The sequence below is a fragment of the Eptesicus fuscus genome, chromosome 24 (genome assembly GCF_027574615.1).
Source record: "Eptesicus fuscus isolate TK198812 chromosome 24, DD_ASM_mEF_20220401, whole genome shotgun sequence".
Lineage (NCBI taxonomy): Eukaryota > Metazoa > Chordata > Mammalia > Chiroptera > Vespertilionidae > Eptesicus > Eptesicus fuscus.
The window spans coordinates 16,665,838-16,683,257 of record NC_072496.1 but is presented as its reverse complement, the minus strand read 5'-3'; the positions used below and the strand labels follow the sequence as shown (position 1 = coordinate 16,683,257).

Here is a 17,420-nt window from a genome sequence, read left to right as displayed (position 1 = left end):
TTTTATGCATCCCTTTCATATTTGGGAAAATGCCCTCAGTCATCTCCAAATGATTCATCCCTTTTGACATGCTGGAATTGGCTTCTGGCAGTCACCAGATCAATTCCCAGTCAGGGCACATGCCTGGGTTGCAGGCTCAGTCCCCAGTGTGGGTTGTGCAGAAGGCAACCCAACCAGGTTTGTCTCTCTTGATGTTTCTACCTCTCTCTCCCTTCCCCTCTTTCTAAAATCAATTAAAAACATATTTTTAAAAGGAAGAGAGAAGTAAGGTTTTGTGGTATTTGACCTGCCATGCCCTTCCCTCCCCAGCGTGATTGCACTTTTCTTTTCTTTTATATAAGTGCAGCAACAGACTTGTTTGTGTATACACCAGCAAAGGACAGCAGTCTTCAGTCAAGTGGAGAAGATCAGGATCTTACGCAGCTGATTGGGGACCTACTGCCATGGGGGAGACTTGCCTAGTTGCCTTGAGGTGTTGGGTCTATTTCCCTGACATGTCAGCAGGCATTTCCAATGGGTCTCCCTCCTCCTGGGTCTGCTTTTCTGATGCTTTATGATGCACAAGCTGCTGTTCCAGGTAGTTCATCCAGGTACTTTCCCACGAAGCATAAGACATCATATTCCTTACTGCCAGAGGCTGTGGTCTTCAGGTCGGTCAGGAGATTGGCTAACTGGCTCTCCAACTCAATGACTGACTCTAGAGCATCTGCTCCATTATATCCAGACTCCATACAAATGGGGCTCTCCTCCTGCTCATAAAAGAGGGCCTAACCGGGCATGTTGGGGAGACACCCAGAACCCAAGAGCCTGAGAAAGAACCCCAGCGGCTCCACCATGGACTTGGTGCCAAGCTGCATTTTCCTCCTGATCATTCTTCAAGGTCATTCTCAGCAGAGGCGAGTGTTGAAACCTTTGCCTGAGCCAGTTTTTGCTTCCCTGTGATTCTAAGTCCACCTTGTGTCTCTGTGTTTGCAGGTGTCCAGTGTCAGGTGCAGCTGGTGGAGTCTGTGGGAGGTTTGGTGCCGCCTGGAGGGTCTCTAAGACTCTCCTGTGCAGCCTCTGGATTCACCTTCAGTAGCTCCTGGATGAGCTTGGTCCACCAGGCCCCAGGGAAGGGGCTGGAGTGGGTCTCAGACATTATGGGTGATAGTAGTACCACATAGTATGCCGCCTCTGTGAAGGGCGGGTTCACCATCACCAGAGACAACGACAAGAACACGCTGTATCTGCACATGAGAAGCCTGAGAGCCAAGGACACAACCGTGTATTACTGTGCTAGAGACACAATGAGGGGAAGTCAGAGTGAGCCCAGAAACAAACTTCCCTGAGGGAAGCAGCAGGGCTGTGCTGCAGGGGGCGCTCAGGACACCAGGGGCGCGCAGGGCCAGTAAGTTGTGCTCAGAATACCTGCATGGATTCAGGACTCACTAAACTCAGGAATCCAGCACGAAAGCAGGTGCAGGAAGAGGTCAAAGAGGCATTTCCTTTACAAATTTGTTTCCTCTTCATAAATAAAAATAAAATAATGAATCTCCCAGAGCTCTGTTGAACCTGTTGCCACTGACTTGCCATTCCTTGGATCCAGGCTTAAAATAGCTGGTGTTTCCACGCTGCAATGACACGCATGGGCAGGAGGTGGCCTAGGGCAGAACCAGCAGACCCACTGTCACCTCACCCGCTGGGACCTCACCCACTGTGACCTCACCCACTGTGACCTCACCACTGTGACCTCACCCGCTATGACCTCACCCACTGTGTCCTCACCCACTGTGACCTCACCCACTGTGCCCTCACCCACTGTGGGACCACCCACTGTGACACTGTTACAGAATTTACCAGGTGACCAAAAAATACACAGGAGTACTTGGAGATATAGAAAAACCCATTTATTTTCAGAGGTTTCACATGCACTAGTACAGTGGCTCAGGGGAGCCTGCTTACAAATCCTGAGCCCACCAATATGGAGGTAGCCCTCTCTTTATACCATTTGGTTTCTTTGTCCCCCAAATATGGATGGGACTTCCAGACCTTTCATGGGATTTGCAAAGAGCCCGTGTGTTGGGATGGGCGCCATGAGACCACACCTAAAGGCCTGGCCTGGCGCCAGCATGGATAACCCCCTCTGGGGTTTGTGTATGATTCACGGTTTATGGCCTCTGTAAAATGGGAGTATTTAGGTAAACAGGTCTTGCAGGACCAGATAATTAAGGAAGGGGCAGTGACTGGACTATAGGCTAACAGGAATGTGCATTAGGGATACTGATTAACTAAGTACAGAGCCAGGCTGCTAGCCCCATCCATCCCCCCAAAATGTCTTATTTCATCACCACCACACATACACCCTTGACCCTCAAGCTGATTTTCAGCCTTGGGGATTCAATAGAAGACTCAAAGCTAAAGAGTAGGATGTTCAGCAGCTCAAGTCTTTTTCATCTTCATCACCCAAGGGATTGTAATGGCAGTCCAGAGATCTAGTCTGGCATAACTTCTGGGTCTTCAGGGCTTACTGATTCTATCTCTATTAGCTGTTCTAAAACCTGTTGGCTTTCTTAGAGGAAGGGAGAGGGAGTCTATACAGATTCCTTCATTCCTGGACTCTGAGCACTTGGAGTGGTGAGAAGCACATCTCAGGGTCCCATCTATTTCCTCTCCACTTGGCCCATCGTCCTTGCTCTCCTCATGTCTGTCTAACTGCCTAACACATCCCCTCAAGGAACCTGGCTCTGAATCCTTCAGGGAAAATGGGCATCGGTGGCCTCCTCTGGCTACTTCCATGCTGAGAAGGGACAAAGTTTTGTTTCAGAGCCCACAGATCCTTGCTCTCAGTCAGAGGGACGATGAGGCCTGGGCACAGAAGGAGGTTGACGTGTGACCTGGCGAAGACACACTGTATTATAAAATTTAGTATTATTGAGCAATTAGAACAGCAAGAGTTACAACAAATGGTCTGGTGGAAGGGAAAGGAAACATTTCAGTTCTAACAATTTCCTACTAAAATAAAAATTTTCTCCTTAAAATCACCCTTATGTTTATTAAAGGGCCAAATTAGGACCAATTTATCTATTGCATTCAATTTGGCGTGAATGTTTGCATTAACACAACAAGGACGGTAGCTGACCACCTTTGCCGGAATTTCATGATTAAATCTTAGTGTGCCCTGTAGGGCAGGGAAGCCAAGCCATCCAGCTGCCATGAGGCCTGCCTGCAGCATCTGCTGGATTAGGTGAATTCCTCACCTGCAGAGGCTCCACCCAGGCCTGCCCCTTAGGCTTCAAGGCCCATCTCAGCAGCCCTCCTACTTGTCATGGCCTAGAGTGCGTGGGGCTCCACAGGGACACAGAGGCACCCTCATTGCTCCCTTTCCACTCTAACCAACCACCAGTGATGGTAGGGAATGGGCCTGAGGCTCCAGCACCAGCCATTTTCAGGGCTACCAAGCAGGATACCAGGCTTTCTCTATGGCACTCTGATTGGCTTCAAGTCTTCAGAGTCCAGACAGGACTCTTAAAATATGACATTGCAGTCAAAGTTTTCAGTCAATAAGACCACCATTTGAAACCGGTTTTATTGAATTTATGCAAAGAAATGCATTGCCCTGATTCATTGATTAAGAATTGCCAAATTTCAGAGGGATCATATAGGGAGAAAAATACACTGACCTGCTTTAAGGACTTCTGATTTTTATTACAGTCCTTTCCATTTACTCTTCAGAAGATGTAATATTTTTCCAAATGCATTATAACAAAACAGTAACTGTCTCCAAATGACAAGAAGAAATTTAAAATGACATGGATTTTATTATAATGCAGATGACATGGAATGTTGTTCTTTCTGTAAAACCCAATATTGTATAATATTATAACTAATAACCATTGGTTATAACTATATTTGACAAAGGTTCCTATGTACCTTCAGTATAAAACTTTCCTTTATGAGAGAGAAAACAAACATTCAAGGCATTTCAGAGCATATTGGGATGATCCAAAGCCAATTCTAGACCAAGAAAAAGTTGCTTAAAATTCAAACACTTGAAGGATTGTCAAACTTGATTTTATGAAAAGATTAAATATTCAAGTGTATTAGATAGGAACATAGGCTAGCAAACTTCGGTTCCCATGATTGAAAGATGGTCTTTCCTTTTTATTAAATGAAAAACTATCCAAAATAATGCTTATATTCTAACTTCATTTGTCCTTGGGTGTGGCCAATAAATGACACTAATTGGATTTCTCCCATTAGTTTCCCTGAGTACTTTGACATAAGCTATTTACCCTCTGTTTAGGGGGGCAAAATACAAATCATTGACTCTTAAGTGTCCTTGGTTTAGGATACAGAGTTTTCTAGATGGTTGCAAACTGCTGTTTTAATATTTCAGTTTCCCTGTTCTGCTTGTCCTGGCCTATTGGCCTGTATCATATAATCAATTTCCTTTTTCATTTCTTTCTACAAACTTCTTATAACTTCCACAGACATTCTTACAACTTTCAGAAATAACCACCTTTAGAAAGCACTTTCTTTTTCCTTCAAAATACATAACCATGCCTTATAACTTCCACTAAGTGTTTCTACTCTAATATTCTTTTTTTCTGTCATACCTTCAGTAACTTGTACATACATTTTCTTTCTTTTATTCTTTGAAATGTATTAAAATTCTTCATTCTTAGCAACTTTAATTTTTCTTTAATGATAACCAAAAAAGTAAACAGCAAGCATTTCTTAGATTGACATTTAAGAACACACTGTATATATACTCTTACTTTTTTTGTTGAAGAAAATATACCTTCAACCAATTACAAGAGACTTTCTGTAATAAAAGCTAAGAGCAGGTGAATGAAAACTTGTCTAGCAATTAATGTTTCAGTTTTTATGTTATTTTAAAATATTTAGATGTTTATTATTTAACCCAGCAATGTTTCAAAGTCTTTAAGTTGTCCCAGACTTTGGAAAATCATGTATACTCATAAGAGGCTGGGTGCGGAGGGAGTAGGTCCAGTAGCCTGTTCCCAGGCCTCTAGCCACTTGGATTTAAACTGCTACATTCTTCCTTAGAGATAACATCTAAGGTTACTGCTGTGGCTTCTCTTCTTTACAGGGAGAAGGGCGACTGGTTCATTCACCAACAGAGAGAACAGTCAGACTCCTCTTGAGTTACTCAAAAGCTTTATTACAAATCCTTCATTTTAGTTACATATATTTGGATTTCCCTCACTCCTGGCGCCCTGCCCACAGGCACCTCAGTCACCCGGCTGCAGTGCAAGGTTGCCTCTGATTGCATTGCCCTGGCAAACAGCCCCCGGGTGCCTCTGTGAGCCACCCCTGGCCATGCGCAAATCCAACCAAGGAAGGGCACAACGCTCCAGCAGCAAAAACTGAGTCTTCCTCCTTCACAGCTACCAACCTCCAGACACCAGTCACGCCTTTCCAGTGTGTAGGCCTCCTGAGCCCCACCAACTGACAGGCAGCTCCTGGGTGCCTCTATGAGGCCCCACTGGGCACGTGCAAATTCAACTAAGGGTGCAAGGCAGCAAAAGTTGTGATATCCCCCTCCCCGGCTGATTACCTCCAGACACTATAGTTTCCCCTTTCCAACACGCAGGACTACTGAGCCCTCTGCCCCTATAGGTGGCTTCTGGGTGCCTCCTTGAGCTCCTGCTGGGGGCGCTCATATCCAAACATGGGTGCACGGCCCCAGCAGTAGAAATTCAGATTTCCCCCTTCCTAACTGCCTACCCTCAGACACTGTGGTCACGTGGTTTTTGCATAAAGGCCACCTTAGGCCACTGACTCAGCAGGTGACTCCTGGATGCCTGTTAGCTGCCATTAGGCGCACTTGTTTCCAAAGAAGGGTGTAAGGCCCTGGCAGCAGAAACTCAGACTTCCGCCTCCTCAGCTGTCAACCTCTGGACACTTCAATTGCACCAATTTAACGTGAAAACCTCCTGAGCCCGCTGCCCCAGAAGGTGGCCCCTATGTGCTTCTCTGAGCTGCTGCAAGGCACAACTCTGACTGCTGGCATCCAGTCCCTGAGGTAGTGCCACTCCAACACATGGGCCACTTGAGCCTACTGCCACAGCAGATCGCTCCTGGGAACCTCTGTAAGCAGCCACTGGGTGTGCATATCCAATCAAGGGCACATGTCTCCTGAAGCTGAAACTGGGAATTCTCCCTCCCCGGGGCCAGTGACACACCACAAATGATCCGATCCAGCTTTGGGGCTCCACGAGCACACACCCCTTGCATATGGCTCCTGGCCCCTCTGGGAGCTCCCACTGGATGTGTGTCTATCCAACCAAAGGCACACAGTTGCCTCAGCAGGATCCACATCATCTCCCTACCATCTACCTACCTCTGGCCAGGTTGGTGAGTTACTGAGACCTTGCCTCCCTCGACAAGGTCACATTGTTTCAGCCAGAAACTCCGAGATTCCCACATCACCAGTTGCTGGATCCTGAACCCCCTTGTGATTCAAAGAGGGAAATTGTTTTGGCCAGAGTCCCATTGCTTCAACCACAGACTATGAGAAACCTGCCCTGATTGTCATGGACTCTGGGCCTCTCCTAGTGAGTTTCAGAGTGACAGCTAATCCAGCAAGAGTCATACAACATAGGCCAAAATCACAGTAACTGGTCTTCATGCCCCAAGACTACTTCCCGTGGACTCTGGGAACCCACAGTGAGCACATACCGGTAAGACCTCAGACAACCATTTCCAAAAGAGCCCCAACCAGGATCACATCCGAAACAGCTTGAACAATGAAGCCAGGGGTGAGTCACATTACCAATCTGTAACGAGACTTAATCCATGAATAAGAAACTAACATTCAAGATCCAACTAAATTAAGACAACCCAAATAGCTTAATTAGGGAGCTCCACTAGATCACCAAACATGGGAGACATGAGAGACCACACTACTAGCAACACCCCAAAAAGTACCTGGATAAAAAGAAGTTACATCTAAGACACGGGAACAATTACAACGTTACAGCAGAGAATGGGGAGACAAAAAACAAAAGTTCCCGAAGGAAAGAAAATGAGGAATCACCAGAAAGGGAATTAAATGAAATGGAGGCAAGTAACATATCAGAGAAAGAATTCAGTGTAATGGTTATAAGGATGCTCAAATGGATGGATGACAAATAGAATAAAACTCAATGTGAATTATAAGGAGCTGAATGAGAAAGTCACCAACATGAAAAAAAAAAAAAACACAAACAAGAGTAAATGAAGAATGACATAGCAGCAATAAAGAACTCAATGGAAGGCTTAAACAGTAGATTAGAAGAGGCTGAGGACCGCATCAGCAAATTAGAAGACAAGGTAGGAAAAAACACACAAACATAGCAGCAACTGGAAAGAAAACTTAAAAAGCAGGAGGAGATCCTAAGGGAGCTTTGGGACACCCAAAACAAAACAACATCTGCATAATGGGGATACCAGAAGGAGAAGAAGCACGACAAGGAATAGAAAACCCGTTTGAAGAAATAATGACAGAAAACTTCCCTAATATTGGCACGAAAAAAAACTATGCATGTCCAAAAAGCTCATAGAGTCCCAAAAAAGATGAATCCATAAAGACGAACACCAAGACACATCATAATTAAATTGGCAAACATCAACAACAAAGTAAGAATCTTAAGGGCTGCCAGAGAGAGACAGAAAGTTACCTGCAAGGGATCTCCCATTAGAATATCAACTGATTTCTTAACAGAAACACATCAGGTCAGAAGGGAATGGAATGAAATATACAAAGTGATGCAAAGCAAGGGACTGAATCCAAGAATACTATACCCAGCAAGGCTATCATTCAAAATTGAAGGTGGAATCAGGAGATTCACAGGCAAAAAGGGGCTAAGAGAGTTTTCTAGCAATGCAAGAAATGCTAAAGGGGCTGCTGTAAAAAGGAGAAATGAAAGGCAAAATGAACACAAACATTAAGAATAAAAATGACAACAAACAAGTACTTATCAATAATAACATTAAATGTAAATGGATTAAATGCACCAATCCAAAGACATAGGGTAGCTGAATGGATAAGAAAACATGACCCATACATTTGCTGGCTGGAAGAGACCCACCGCAGAACAAAGGATTCACACAGACTGATAGTGAAGGGATGGAAAAAATTTTTTCAGGCAAATGGAAATGAGAAAGAAACTGTGGTTTCAACACTTATATTGGACAAAATAGACGTTGAAGTAAAGGCCATAACAAGAGGTAAAGAAGGCCACTACATAACACTAAAAAGAGCAATTCAACAAGAAGATATAATTATGATAAACATATATGCACCCAATACAGGATCACCCAAATATATAAAACAACTTCTGGAAGATATCAAGGGAGAGATAGATAGTAATACAGTCATCATAGGGGACTTTAATACCCCACTGACACCACTGGATAAATCCTGTAAACAAAAAATCAGAAAAGAAACAGCAATCCTAAATGACTCACTAGGTCAGATGGGCTTAATTGACATCTTGAGGATATTTCACCCCAAAGCCACAGAATATACATTCTTCTCAAGTGCACATGGGACATTTTCAAAGATAGACCAGATATTTGGACACAGGAAAAGTCTGTTCAAATTCAAGAAAATAGAAATCATATCAAGCATCCTCTCAGGTCACAATGGCCTAAAATTAGAAATCATCTCCAATAAAAACAATGAAAAAATCAAACACTTGAAGATTAAGTAGCATGCTATTAAACAATGATTGGGTTACAAGAGAGATCAAAGAAGATATAAAAAGAATTCTGGAAACAAATGACAATGAAAACACAACAATCCAAAATCTATGGGACACAATGAAAGCAGTCCTGAGAGGGAGATTCATAGCTCTACAGGACTACCTTAAAAAAAATGGTAATAAATTCTCTAACCTTGCAACTTAAATAATTAGAAAGAGAGAAACAAGAAAAGCCCACAGTAACAAGAAGGAAGGAAATAATAAAGATCAGAGCAGAAATAAACGACATAGGGACCAAAACAAACAAACAAAAAATAACAAAACAAAACAAACAAAAAAACAATACAAAAGATCAATGAAACCAAGAGCTGGTTCTTGAAAAGATAAACAAGATTGATGAACCTCTAGCCAGTCTCACCAAGAAGCAAAGAGAGAGGACCCAAATAAGCAAAATCAGAAATGAAAGAGGCGAAATAATAACAGACCCCACAGAAATACAAAGGATTGTAAAAAATAAAAAAAATACTACAAACAACTATACTCCAACAAACTGGCCAAACTAGACAAAATGGCCATATTCCTAGAAAAACACAAGCTCCCAAACTCAATCAGGAAGAATATTAAAAAAAAAAAACACCTGAATAGGCTGATAACTACTAATGAAATTGAGACAGTAATCAAAAACCTTCCAGCAAACAAAAGCCCAGACTGGATGGTTTCACAGGGGAGTTTTACCAAACATTCAAAGAAGAATTAAAACAAATCCTTCTCAGACTATTCAAAAAAATTCAAGAGGAAGGCACATTTCCAAGCTCTTTCTATGAAGCCAGCATGACCCTAATCCCAAAACCAGATAAAGACACCACAAAGAAAGAGAATTACAGGCCAATATCCCTGATAAATGTAGATGCTAAAATCCTCAATAAAATTCTAGCAAACTGGGTCCAGCATTACATCAGAAAGATCATATACTATGACCAAGTGGGATTTATTCCAGGGATGCAAGGATGGTACAATATCCACAAATCAATAAATGTGATATATCACATAAGCAAAGTGAGAGACAAAAATCACATAATCATATAAATTGATGCAGAAAAGGCATTTGCCAAAGTCCAACACTCTTTTCTGATAAAAACGCTCAGCAAAGTGGGAATAGAGGGTTCATATCTCAACATAATAAAAGCCTTATATGACAAACATACAGTCAACATCATACTCAATGGGCAAAAACTAAAAGCATTTTCCCTAAGAACAGGAACAAGACAGGGATGTCCGCTTCACTACTCCTGTTTGACATAGTACTGGGAGAGCTAGCCATAGCAATCAGACAAGAAGAAAGAATAAAAACATCCAAATTGGAAAAGAAGAAGTAAAACTGCCCTATTCACAGGTGACATGATATTGTACATAGAAAACCCTAAAAAAGTATTAGACTCAATAAATGATTTCGGCATGTCTATGGGCTATTACTCTTCAGGGGCAGGTACAGGTTTGCAGAGCTGTCAGGTGGGTCCCCACAGCCGCCCTGTGGCTCCCTCTGCATCCCTCAGGGCCTAAGGAGGTGGCCCTGCAGCCAGCACAGCTGGGGACTGCTTGACCTCCAGGTGCCCTCCTTTCACCCACTGTTCTAGCAGCCCAGAGACTCCACCCCACTGTCCTCCTCTCAGCCTCCCAGCTGTGCCCAGGGACCAGCAGGGGACAGAGGACCCACAGCACTGAGCCCACCTGCAGGAATCTCAGATGTGCTGAGAAGGGGTGACGTGCCCTGCCCACCCAAGGGATGCAGCCCATGGTGGGACAGACAGCCCGTGAGTGTGGTCAAGCCCTGAGGGTGGGCAGAGGAGGTCCTGATCAGGGGCAGCCAGGAAAGTGTCCCTAAGCACAACCTCCCTTCTGAGACTCCCTGTCAGGAGCCATGACTATTTGATTATATTTTTATTTTATTTATTAAATAGAAGCCCAGTGTATAAAATTCATGCATGGGGGATGGGGTGTCCCTTAGCCAGGCCTGCACACTCTCCAATCTGGGACCCTCAGGGGATGTCCAACTGCAGGGATTGGGCCTAACCGGCATTCAAACATCCCTCTCGCAATCCGGAACCACTGGCTCCTAACCACTCGCCTGCCTGCCTGCCTGATCACCCCTAATCACCTCTGCCTGCCAGCCTGATTGCCCCCTAACTGCCCTCCCCTGATGGCCTCATTGCCCCCAACTGCTGTCCACTGCCGGCCAGATTGCCCCTAACTACCTCTGCCTTGGCCCCACCACCATGAATTTTTCCAGAAGGATGTCCGGAAGATGTCCAGTCTAATTAGAATATTTCCCTTTTATTAGTGTAGATTGTTGTTAATTCTCAGCCTAGGATATTTTTCTATTGATTTTCAGTGAGAGTGGAAGGGATATAGAGAGACTGACAGAGAGAGAAATATCCATGTGAGAGAGACACACCTATTGGTTGCCCGTTGCACATGGCCCCACCAGGACCTTGGGATCCTGCAACCCAGGTACCTGCCCTTGACCTGAATCTTGCACAGGGCCCTTCAGTCCCCGGGTAGACACTCTATCCACTGAGCCACACCTACCAGGGCAGAAGCCATCGCTCTTTGCTGACTAACCGCTGGGGTCACTTTAGAAGGAAGAGCTTCTATGCACCCACCTGGGCCATTTGGTGTCTCGGCTGCTCCTGCCCCTGCTCCCTGTAGAGAACCCCCTACCCCCAGCTCCCTTTGCTCAGTGTGAGGGTACCTCATCAAGAGGCAAAACGCAAGCCCAGGCCTATGTCCTTCCCCTGTTGGTCCCCTGGTCTGAGGATGCTCACCTGCACCCACTGGTCCCAGACTCACCCAGCTGCCCGGCACTGGGGGCCACATGTGTGTGTCTGACCCACAGGCACCTGGCATGTGACCCCATAACACAGGGACGAGCCTCTGTCTTCTTCACTGATTTGTGCTTGTTGCCTAGAGGGATGCTGGTGTGTCACTGGCCCTCAGTGGTAGTGGAATAAGTGAGTGAATGGATGAATTAATTAATTAATTAAATCCAATCAATTAATGTGGGTAAACAGGCTCTGGAATTGGTGTCAGGTTCACAATGCCCATACCCAGGGGCCCGCCTCTGAGCACCCTTGTTTGTGGCCCTGCCTTGGGTCCCATTTGCCCCAAGTACCCGGCTCTGGAGAAATCTGGCTGCAGAACTGGGGTCTGTGACTCAGTGGGCTGTGTGCACCTGGGCCCTTATATCAGTGAGCGATGCCCAGGCAAATGCCAGGCGTGGCTTCTTGTGGAAATACAGCCCCACTGGGGCCACAGAGCCTGCTGAGTCTGGCTGACCAAGGGACATGGCTGTCTCCTTCCTCGTCTTCCTTCCCATGCTGGGGCTTCCCTGGGGTCAGTGTCTGGGGACCGGGCAGTTCAGAGCTGTGTTCACAGAGATGGGGACTGATTAACCTTGCTGCTTCCTTCTCTCCCAGGTGTCCTGACCCAGGTGCAGCTGCAGGAGTTGGGCTCCACAGTGGTGCAGCCCTCACAGACCCTGTCCCTCACCTGTTCCATCTCTGGGGACAGTGTCTCCAGCAACAGTGCCACTTGGAACTGGGTCAGACAGCCCCCAGGGAAAGGGCTCCAGTGGCTTGGAAGGATCTACTTCAGTTCCCAGTGGTAGAGAGAGTATGTGCCATCTCTCCAAAGTCGGTTGGTCATCACCCCTGACACGTCCAAGAGCCCGTTCTCACAGCAGCTGAGCTTCATGACCACCGAGGACATGGCTGTGTATTTCTGTGCAAGACACACAGTGAGGGAAGTCAGTGTGAGCCCAGACACAAACCTCCCTGAGGGAGGCAGCAGGACTGGGCTGCAGGGGCCACTCAGGACACCAAGGGGCGTTCAGGACCAGCATATGGCCAGGACCAATAGCAGGTGGAGAGTTAAGCAAAGACACAATTTCCTGCTCCATCTTAAATTACCTTTACTACAAGGCTCAGCAACAGAGCTCACAGAAGGCCTTTTCTATGTCTGGTTTAAGGGATTGTATTTATGATCATAAAAAGAGCTCTGTCTTTATTCTGACACTAGAGGCTCGGTGCACAAAAATCGTGCATGGCGGGGTCCCCTCAGCCCAGCCTGCACCCTCTCCAATCCGGGATCCCTCGGGATGTCCGTCTGCCAGTTTAGGCCTGATCCTGGGGATTGGGCCAAAACAGCAGTTGGACATCCCTCTCACAATCCTGGACCACTGGCTTCTAATCACTTATCTGTCTGCCTGCCTGGTTGCCACTAACAGACTCCCCCCCTGGCCTGATCGCTCCTCACTACCTCTGCGTGCCGGCCTGATCACCCCTAACTGACACCCCTGCCAGTCTGGTAGCCACCAACTGCACCCCCCTGCCTACCTAGTCGCCCTTAACTGCCTCCCCCTGCCAGCCTGGTTGCCTCTTACTACCCTCCTGCTGGCCTGGTTACTCCCCTCCCCTGCTGGCCTGGTCACACCTAACTGCCCCTCCTGCTGGCCTGGTTGCCTCCAACTGCCCCCCGCTGCTGGCCTGGTCACCCCTAACCACCCACCCACCAGCCTGGTCACCCCACACAGCCTGCTTGTTCAGTCATTTGGTCGTCCCTCATTAACCCCCCTTCTGGCCTGGTCGCCCCATGCAGCCTGCTGTTCAGTCGTTTGGTTGTCCCTCACTAATTCCCCTGCCAGACTGGTCGCCCCACACAGCCTGCTTTTTCAGTCATTTGGTCTTCCCTCACTAATGCCCCTGCAGGCCTGGACGATGGCAGCCATTTTGTAAGGGTGTGGCAGTCAATTTGCATATCACCTCTTTATTATATAGGATAGTTCAGTGACTGAAAGAAATCTCACAGGAGGCTCTGATCACACATTCCTACCTGGGCAGTCCTGGAGGGTGGGCAGGCACCAGGCCTATGACTGTTTTACTAAAAGACTCTTCTTTGCTATGAGCAACCCCATCCATTTTTCCTCTGCATCTAGGTTAACACACCATTGACATCAGCATGACCACCCTCAGGAGAGCAAATCTTGGCCTTCTATGTGTCCTCTCTGGAGAATTGTCGATGGAGGCCCTTTGCCCATTTTGTAATTGGATTGTTTGTCTTCCTTTTGTTAAGTCCTATGAGTTCCCTATATATTTTGGAAATTAACCCCTTGTCGGATGTATCCATGCTGTTGCAAATGGTAAGAGTTCTTTCTTTTTTATAGCAGCACTAGAGGCCGGTTGCACAAAGAGATTCGTGCAATAGGCCTTCCTTCCCTTGGCTTCCAGTACCAGTTTTCCTCTGGCACCCGGGACCCAGACCTCCATTCCAGCGGGAGTCTGCTGTCTTCATCTGCTGCAAACTCCAGCCGAAGTCTGCCATCTTTGTCTTCGCTGCAGACCCCAGAGTCTGCAGTCTTGTCTTCGCTGAGGCCACGTGCTGCTCCTGTAGATCACTTCACCCCTGCCCTCCCTCTCATAACAGGCGTCCTGCCCCGCCTGGCCACTCTGAGCCTGGAGCAGCTGGGTAGCAACCATCTTTGGCCTTCTAATTTGCATACTCACTCTGATTGGCTGTGGGCATAGCGGAGGTATGGTCAATTTACATGTTTGTCTATTATTAGGTAAGATAGTATTCCATTGTGTAGATGTACCACAGTTTTTTAATCCACTCATCTGCTGATGGTCACTTAGGCTGTTTCCAACCTTAGCTGTTGTAAATTGTGCTGCTCTGAATATAGGGGTGCATATATTCTTTCTGATTGGTGTTTCAAGATTCTTAAGATATATTCAAAGAAGTGGGATCACTGAGTCAAGTGGTAGTTTCACTTTTAATTTTTTGAGGAATCTCCATATTGTTTTCCATAATAGATACACCTATCTGCATTTCTAATGGCCAAGTAAACTGATGACCCAAAATAGACCCAGAAACATGGAAGCATGAACAGACTATGGAATGTCAGAAGGAAGGCAGGGGAGGGTGGGTGGGAAGAGGTCAACCAATGAACTTGTATGCAAATATGCCTAACCTGTGGACACAGACAATGGGGTGGTGAGTGTGGGGGAGGGGGATGGAGTGGGCTGAAAGAGTTAATGGGCGGAAAAAGGGGAACCTATGTAATACTTTCAACAATAAGGATTTTAATAAAGGGAGAGGGAGAGAGCAAATCTTGTAAAGGATCCTGTAGTCCAATCCCCACTGTGCTCTCTCTCACCTCCATGTCACCTTCCTCTCCTTCCTTCCTTAACTTCAAATGCACAAGCGCAGCTGTGAGCAGTTATTCTCCGGAGCATTTGAAGTCTTGCTCCCCAACAGTTCTCATTAGTTTGCCTCAAAAAGTGTTATAAAACATTCTCTCCATGTTTGGATATTTCTTACATCAACATGTTGTCTTTTCTTCATTTAATACATCCGTTCATACATGTTTCTACCCCACGTGGAGTGGAAAGGACACACAGTTATTAAAAACCTGCGACCTCACAGGATGAGGTCTAAAGAGTTCACACCGTTTGGTGCACAGGCTGACACCCCAACCACTGAGACACAGCAGCCTTGGCGCCATATTTTAAAGTATGAAAACTTTCCCATGTTGAGAGGCTGGGAACACAGGCCTTTTGCACACGAACAGCAGGGAAGTCGAGTGAAACCTGTGGTTTCAGGCAGGCAGCTGTGTGCTTATGACAGGGACAGCAGTTTTGAGACAAAGGCTGTGGCCACAGGGTCCAGCCCAGACTCTCCTCCCTTGTCACTTGTACTCGTTCGAGTTATTGAAAGGGGAGAAATAGAATGTGGGAGACCAGCTAGAATTATCATGAATAGTAATCCTGCTCTGTTGACCGTGATTGTTTATTCAGATTAAAGAAGCACGTTCTCGCCTGGCTGGCAGCCACATGAGGACCTGGGAGCTCACCTGGAAGATGAACAATCTGCAGCAGGAACCAGCCCGCCAGCCCTTGGAAGACCCCCAGCCCTCTGCTCCCTGTCAACGGCCCCTTTGGCACAGCCTTTGTCTACTTCCCCATGTAATTGTTTGTTGTTTTATTCAATACTAGAGGCCCAGTACAGGAATTCGTGCATGGGTGGGGTCCAGCAGGCCTGCCTAAATGGGGGCCCATCAGGCCCAGCCAGCAAGGGGGAGGGGCCATGAGCAGTTGGCCTGCCAATCAGGGTGTTGGGGGATAATTGGGGGCAGCACTGGCTCGGGGTATGGGGGGGCGATCAGGGCTCGGATCATGTTGGTTGGCAGCCACAGTGCTCATCATAGTCATTGTGTTCTGGTCATTCCATTCATTCTGCCGTTCTGGTATCTGGGCTTTTATATATATAGACAAGCAGCTGGCTCATGGTGAGGTGCAAAGCAGATTTTTGTAAACGGCCAGTTGCTCTCCCATATTGCCCGCAGCATTGGAATAAATGCTTATACATGATTCAACCCTGTCTCTGCTTCATTGCCTCAAGTAGTGACAGGCAGCATGGACCCATATTCATGTGTGTGAGATGTGATTGGGAAAAACAACAAAGACAATCTATCATCCTATATAATAAAGAGCTAATATGCAAACGGTCATCACACCATCACGCTGTCATGCTGGGCCGGGGGACCTGAGGCTGGGGCAGGAGACTAGGCTTAACGGGGTTGGGGCTGACCAGGTCTGGGTCTCTTGCAATTTTGATTTGTGAGTGAGTGGTTGGAGACTTGACTCCAGGTCCCGCAGCATGCCAAGACTCTGACAGGAGGGAGATTTTCATATACATTTTACTAATTTTCTTTCATCTCTGACACTTCTATTTTAGAGAAAGTGCAAATAGCAATATTAAAATATTTCCTCTAATTAATTCCCTTTTAATGTAAACAAATTTCATGCACCGGGCCACTAGTAATCAAAATAAAAGCATCATTCCAAACCAAATTCTTATTCCCAAACCCAAGAAAGGCAACAAGGCCCACAGCAGGTGAAGGAGAGTGAGAGGAAGCCCCATCCAGGTGCCTCTGAGGGCAACACCCCTGGGTCTTCATCAAAACCCTAAGGATAGGGAACTCTCAATCCTGGAAGCTGCCTCCAAAGGAATGGGGTCAGAGTGACCAGTTTTGTGGAGTGAACACGAGTAAATGACCACTGGAGTCCAGACCAAATGAAAATTTAGGGAACCTTTTAATTACCAGCCAGCTGACTGCTCTCTCCACATAGCCCCGAGAGCAGCCCCGACCCTTCGTGTCTGACCGTATTTATACCCATTCACAACCTCCTGTTTTTGCAGAGCAAACAATTTTAAAACAATTTAAACAAAGTAGTTTTTCTTAGGTAAAGTCAACATGTCATTTATAAGGTCCTGGCGCCTGGTGGAGTAAGTAACTGCATCCCGTTATCAGGAAAGTTGACAGTGATACAACTTGTAAGGCTATTTTGTTAGTTGTAGCTGGGATTTATGGCCAAGTCTACTAGGAGAAAGCATGCTCAAAAATTCCCACTCTCTAACACCAGGTGTCGAGAAAGGAGAGAGGGAGGGTGGGTCAGGACGGGACCCCTTGTGGCCAGCATTCTTGAGTCCTTTCCATCTGGGGTTTCCCCTAGGATGACAAGGCCAGGTGTGCAGCCCAGGGTCCCAGCTGCACCCTTATATCCAGACTCCATGCAAATGGGGCTCTCCTCCTGCTCATAAAGGAGGACCCTGTCCTGCATGCTGGGGAGACACCCAGAACCCACGTGCCTGAGACAGGACCCCAGCGGCTCCACC

The 17,420-nt window shown here is 46.5% G+C and overlaps 1 pseudogene; it reads left to right on the top strand.

The window, feature by feature from the left end:
- Positions 1-392: 392 nt before the first annotated feature.
- LOC129148299 (immunoglobulin heavy variable 3-7-like) lies at positions 393-1,454 on the top strand (annotated as a pseudogene).
- The last annotated feature ends 15,966 nt before the right edge of the window (positions 1,455-17,420 follow it).